This window comes from Wolffia australiana, chromosome 15 (assembly GCF_029677425.1).
Source record: "Wolffia australiana isolate 7733 chromosome 15, ASM2967742v1".
Classification (NCBI taxonomy): Eukaryota; Viridiplantae; Streptophyta; class Magnoliopsida; order Alismatales; family Araceae; genus Wolffia; species Wolffia australiana.
The window spans coordinates 10,027,335-10,034,403 of NC_135849.1; positions in this window are offsets into that span (position 1 = coordinate 10,027,335).

The following is a 7,069-nucleotide window of genomic DNA, read 5'->3' on the forward strand; positions in this document are numbered from 1 at the left end:
TGTCACCGCATCGACACTGGACGCGCCACCAACGTCATCCGACACGCCGGGCACGTAGAATCGTCAACGACATCAACGAAATAACCACCAGACTTCGGACGTGCCACCATCGCCTCTCGAGACGTCCCGCATCATGACACGTCGTCAACGACATATCCAGAATTGCCCATCGACGTGACATAATTAACGTCTCCCACGTTTTATTTTTAGGTCATTTCCCATATTTTCTCTTTCCTCCAAGGCCTATATGAAGGCCAAAGCTGTAAGAAACTTTTAGGCACGGTTTATTTCAAGAATTAAACTTTTCTCTTCTTGGAGGACTTGCCCTAACTCCCTCTCCTTCTTCTCCGGATTGCCGACGTCGATGCCGCCACCACCGCCGACCGCTGTCCTCTCCATTTTCTCTCTACAACTCGTCCTGCACCCACGCTTCAGGCTACCTCGCGCCCTAGCGCTAGCCGCCCGTCAAGGCCGCCCGCACCGAGAGCCCTAACGCCGGCCGCCAACACTAGGGCCGCCCGCATAGGCCACCAACCGGCCGCCCACTCAGGCGCCCACGCCGCCCGCACAGGTAGCCAGCCGGCCGCAGTGCCGCGCAGGCCGCCGCCAGCTGCCCACACTAAGGTTGCCCGCGCGGGCAACCAACCTCGGCCGCCCGCGCCTAGGCCGCCCGCGCATGCAGCCTAGCCGGCGCCCGCGCCCCTCTCAGCCGCGCAGGCTGCCACCAGTAGCCCACGCTGAAGCCGCCCGTGCAGGCAACCGACCCGGCCACCCGAGCATTAGCCGCCCACACAGGCAGCCTAACTGGCACCCGCACCCTCCTTGGCCGCGCAGGCCACCGCACCATCCTCGTTCATCACTCATCTAGTAACTGTCCTCGCTCGTTAGTCTCGTCCTTCCCTAGGGCCGCTCAACGCCCAGAATGTCCAGCAATATCGTCTAGTGGGCCATACAATGCTCGGATCGCCGAGCCACGTTACGACCAGAATTTCCCGCAACCTCATCACGCACTCCGGCGCCGAGGTACGCCTGAACTCTTTGGTGTCGTGTGTTCTCCGTCCAGTATTCCACGAGAATTCTTCCACCGCCATCGGATTTGCTTTGAGTTTCTTGGAATTTCAACGATTAGTGGATTAGGTCTTTTAGTGAGTTTTCCACGAATGCGAAGTCGAAAGTATTGAATTTGGTGCTTTGGCATCGTCACGGTGGTTGAAGACAGTACTCCCGCCCTCGACGAGGAAAGGGGCTGCACCACCATTATTTCATTGGTTTTAAATTTTCGAGACCGATCGTGTGGATTTTGTGGTCTGCTTTATCCCGCCAATCCTAAACCATTCCTGCATCCCGCACCCATCGTCATCCATCCCGTCTCCTTAGTCACCTGCACCCATTCCTCTAAGTTGTCCTACATCATCTAGGTGTCCTGCATCACAAATCAAGACTATTTAGAATCCCATGATTAGAAACACGTAGGTCATTAGCAAAGTACAATTGTCCGTCCATGAGATGTCTTTGGTGTTTCAAGTATAAGGACCGCTTACACAACCGTGATGTGAATCAATATAATATCATTCAAGAATTCTTACAAATTAATTCATGTGAACTATTTCTACTAAAAAGTACCCGCTATCTATCCTTATTGTTTCCACACTAATGGCTACGAAACCGGCCATACTCGTCATTTGAGTGAGGCTAGATAGTCTTATTATAGTCAAATAATTCAATGTCCTTCTCGAGTATCTCTTGAATATGAATATTTAAAATAATGCTTAAAGACTAGTGATCTTCGTATTCTCATCATAATTCATTAAGTTTGATCATGTATTCATGAACTTGATTATAAGCATCAAACGTACAATATAATGAATATGTTATATTAATGAACATCGAACGAGATATGGAGGTTGCGATTGGCTTGTCGGTCACATGTATTCCCATCATGAGGTGCCATGCAAACTCGTCCATGAGTTTGCATTGCATGTGGCACGAAATCATACAACTAGTGTTGAGAAAAATAGACAGGAGAGAGAAAAATGAGTGAGATAGAGAGTGAGGGAGAGCATCGAGAGAATGGTGAGCGAGAGGGGAGCAACAAAGACAGAGAGAGAGAGAGAAGAGATAGTGAGAGAAATCTAGAGGGGGAGGAATGAGATATAGAGAGAGACGGAAGGGAGAGGAGCGAATGAGAGAAAGCTAGAGGGAGAGAAGTGAGAGATCTAGAGGAGAGGAGCGAGCGAGAGAAAGATAAAAGGAGAAGGGTGAGTGAGATATATTATGAAAATATATATGGAAGACAAGCCAATCACACATTACATGTAATATTCAACATTCATTGATATAATATAGTCATTATAATGCAAGTGTGATGATGATTTTGATGAAGTCCACAATTACACGATATAAGTTAGTAAACTATGACAAAATCATAGTAAAAGATCAATAGTCTTTAAGTTTTTGTTTTAAATTTTCATATTCGATGGATACTAGAGAAGAACATCAAAGTATCTAGAAAGAGTAGCACTATCTAGTCTCACTTTTTACGATGAGTAGGAAGATTCTATAACCATTAGTGCAGAGACACTAATGATATATAGAGGGTTTTTTTAGCAAAAAAAAATTATGGATTTGTTAAGTATGAATCCTTGAATGATATCATGTTGAACTATTAACCATGTTGATTCACATCATAATTACGTAAGCAGTCCTTAGACACGAGACACAAAAAATACCTCGTGGAAGAACGATTGCCCTTTTACCATGAACTATGCATTCCTAATCATTGTTTCTAGACAACCTTAGTTTGGTTCTAGCAAGAAGTTCTAAAAGATGAGTGGTCAAGATGGGATTTCTCGCTCTCAGTACAAGAGGAGACAATTGAGTGGACGGCAAAGTCATTGTCTAAGGCAGTGAATATTAGATAATAGCTCTTCGATGATTTTTGAACACATCTAATTAACCCATATCTCTTATTAGGGTTTGAAAGTTGACCCCACCCAGAGTCATCCTCAGAGTGTCAAGCATATGAGAGACTCTAAGTGCACAGTAATCACTAGAAGACATGTTCCAAGAATGAGTCAATACACATATTTGTATATTCTATGGAACAAGGTGTATCATGGCATCCCAAGGGATGCAAACTTGACATGTCTATTGGAGAAAATCAATCTCTCATAAAAGCTTATTGCCATAATTAATTATTTTGAAAGCCAATAATGGTCATTGGATCACTAGAGAAATTTAACTAGACTAATGCATGGGCCTAGCTGGTCATGCACAATGGTATTTTGAAACATATACTTAAGTTTATGGGTTTTCATGAAAAAATCCCACTTGATAATAAATAAGGAAATTCCTTGAACAAAATTCACTACGACCGTAATTGTTCATGGCCCGCCTTTTTTCTCCCTTCTCCCCTTTGCTCCTCTCCATTTCTGATGGTGAACGAAACAACGTAACAATGACACTGAAGTAAGAACAAGGATTGTCAAGGTGAAGGAGATTCAATGGGCTACAGACCACATAGGTACATCTACAGGATGCACACTTAAGCTCATCAACACATCGTGCTAAAGGAATTGACAAATCATGGATCTCATCATCATTTTGTAAGTACCATTATAATTCCATTCACATTCTTCCATCAAATGAATCACCTTAGATTCATCAAGATGGAGGTCATATAACCCAACAATAGAGAGTGAGGGGGATACGATAAAGAGAATATGAGATGGAGAAATAAGAGTGATCAAGGGAGAGAGGGAGAGAAATAGCAAGAGAGAGAAGGGAGAGAGCGTGAGTGAGAGAAGAGTGATCAAAAGAGCAAGAGAGAAGAGTGAGAAAGTAAGAGATGGGGAGAGAAGAGCTAGTGTATGATAAATATAGAAACATAAGAGAAAGAATGCAATATTTTTTTATTCATATTTTAAATCACACATATTCGTGTTACATAGGGCTTAATGTGACGTGCATGAGGTTTCCTCAGGGTGTATGCAATGTGTGGCTCGAAATTCAAACAAAACACAAATCACACCAAACTCACATTAGTCACACAAATTGTGCTTCTCTACCCACATCACTCGTTGGGATTCGACAAGTGTTTTTACGTCATGCTCCATAAAAGCTAATGTAACAACAGTTTTAGTCACATTAGTTTCTCTCAACATTTCATTAGCAGAAAATCTCGGGATTTGACGAGGCTACAAGCTAGTGTCCCAGGATTTTTCTAGTCTATCCTATCCCACTGAAAATTTGATAGTGACATAAAAGGTAGTATTTTATGCCATTGACTATAATATGACCTCTATACAACAGTTGGACATAATTAAAAGCTCCCAAAACTTTCCTATTTCAATTATATCCTCTCCAGTCATCCCCAAAACTATTTTAAATGGTCATAGGATGTTGTAAGTATGGCGAAAACTGAAAAAAATGTTTGACCATTAATGTTTTAAAAAATGAAATCTACATTGTATTTGATATATTGAAATATAAACTTATGCTATCTATGATTAGTATTCTTAAAACGACAAAATTAGCAAAGATGGCGACAAACAATGAGAGCATCATTGACAACTAACACAGTGAGAGAATCATCGTCGATGAGGACTATGATTGCCATTGATGGTGCATGTGATTGTTGTTGGCAATGACAATGACTATCGACGAGGTCTACTGACTTTGACAAGGGCAATGATTATCGTTGGTGAGGACAATGACTATCGTTAAAGAAGACAACTATCATCAATGATAGAAATATTTTCATTGACAAGGACACCGACTATCGTTGAGGAGAATGAATATTGTTTCAGCTGACTGCCATAGCCGATAGAAATATATGTGGCCGGCAAGCCGATCACACATTCCACATATCGTTCCATGTTCATTAATAGAACATATTCATTATAGTGCACATGTGATGCTTATAATGAAGTCCATGAATACATGATCAAACTTAGTGAATTATGATGAGATCATAATATGGAGATCACTAGTATCTAAGCATGTGTTCTAAACATTCATATTCGAAGGATACGCGAGAAGGTCATCAAAGTATCCAAATACAATAACACTATCTAGCCCTAGTCATATGATGAGTACGGCCGTTCCTATAGTCATTCGCGTAGAGACACTAAGGATAGATAGTGGGTGCTCTTAAATGAAAAGAGTTCACTGAATTGATCCATCAAATCCCTGAATGGAATAACACCGAACTGTCAATGAGGTTGATTCACATCATGGTTATGTACGTGGTCTTAAACCTTGAGACACTAAAGACATCTTATGGACGGACAATTGTACTTTGACTATGGCCAACGAGTCTCTAATCATAGGATTCTAAATGATCTTAGTCTTGGTGCATCAAGAAGTTCACAAAGACGATTGAGTCGTCAAGATGTGATCATCCACCATCGGTGTAAGAGGTGATAGCTAAAGGAAGACGATGCGATGAAGTCCTTGGCGAAGGCAATGAAATATAGAAGAAGAGTTCTCCGATGATTTCCGAATGCATCAGTACTAACTCAGATGACTGATTAGGATTTAATAGTTGACCATACCTAAGTCATCCAAGGAGCATCAAGTGGATGAGAGATTATACGTACACGGTAACCGATGACAAACATGTTGCATGAGTGAGTCGATACACACTCCTTTGTATTTTCTAGAGCACGAGGTGTAGCTAGGCACCCCACGTGTCATAGACTCAACCTATCGATTGAGTTAAATCAATTTGATGCTAATTAATCTATATGATGATATAGTTAATTAATTTGGAATGCCAATAAATGTTATTGGGTCTCTCGAGTCATTAACTAGACTGATACATGGGCCAAGAGGGTCGCATGCAATTGGTTTTTTGGACGTCGAAGGATATACTTAAGTTTTGGGGGATTTTATGAAAAATACTCACTTTGTATAAATAGGGAAAGACCCTAAACAAAATTTACCTAGGCCAAAATTGATGATGATGCAATCAGGGGCCTTCCCCTTCTTCTCCTTTCTTCCCACACCCCTTCTTCACTCCCGATGCGATCGGGACGATGTAATAATAATGATGGAAGTAGAATGGGGCTCGTCAGTTGGAGGAGGAGATCCAATGTGTCAAGGACTGTGTGGATACGTCTAGAGGCTGCACACTTGAGTAGCTCAACTTGTCTCGCTTCGGGATCCAAGAAATCTCGGATGTGATCTGTGCAAAGGTACTTCGTTTCAATGATTTTATCAAGGTCGTTCGATTACGTTACGTGTCTTCCGCTGAGTAGAATCCTCGTCTTCATCCAGATCTAGGAGACTTGTACCCACAATAGCTACCATCATCATCATCATAGGATATGATGATGATGCACATTGACATGAACTACGACTATCATTGATGAATCTTTATTTGGGCAAACGATTACAACTATTTCTACAACGTCTTTCTACAACTATTTTTACAACGTTGGTAGATAAGGTCTTCGGAAGCACTGTTGATGGGACAATGACCATCATGGATCACACCATTAATTTTCGTCTATAGGGATGACTATTGTATTTGATGATACATTTTAGATGAATAAATGAACTTTTGTAGTACTACTACTAACCTCAATGAGGACAATGACTATTTTTTTGCAAAATGATGACTACCGTTAACAAGGATGACAACTTCAAATGTCCTAAACTATGATGGAAATGACTATCATTGATGAGGATGATTACCATGACAATGGATGTCTCTGGAGACGCAGAACACAACAAACATCCTTGAGGTAGACAATGACTGTTTTCGAGAAGAAGGAGATCATCATTGTTGGGATGATTAACATCATTGGAGGGGAAGGTGTAAACTTAGAAACTATAGCTCGATAACCAATCAAATGACAAAGACATTATTTAGAAACTTTTCCTTGATGAAACATTCGCATATATGATGTCATGACTGAGTGAAGGGGTGAAGCAAATTAAGGTTCTAAAGAAAGTCAAAGTGAAAATAAATGTAGAAGTGGTAGAAAAAGTAAATGAAAAGTGGTGATCCCAAGTCATCTTGCTTGTTGGAAGAGAGGAAGCTTCTGAACCACCTTTTTAGAAT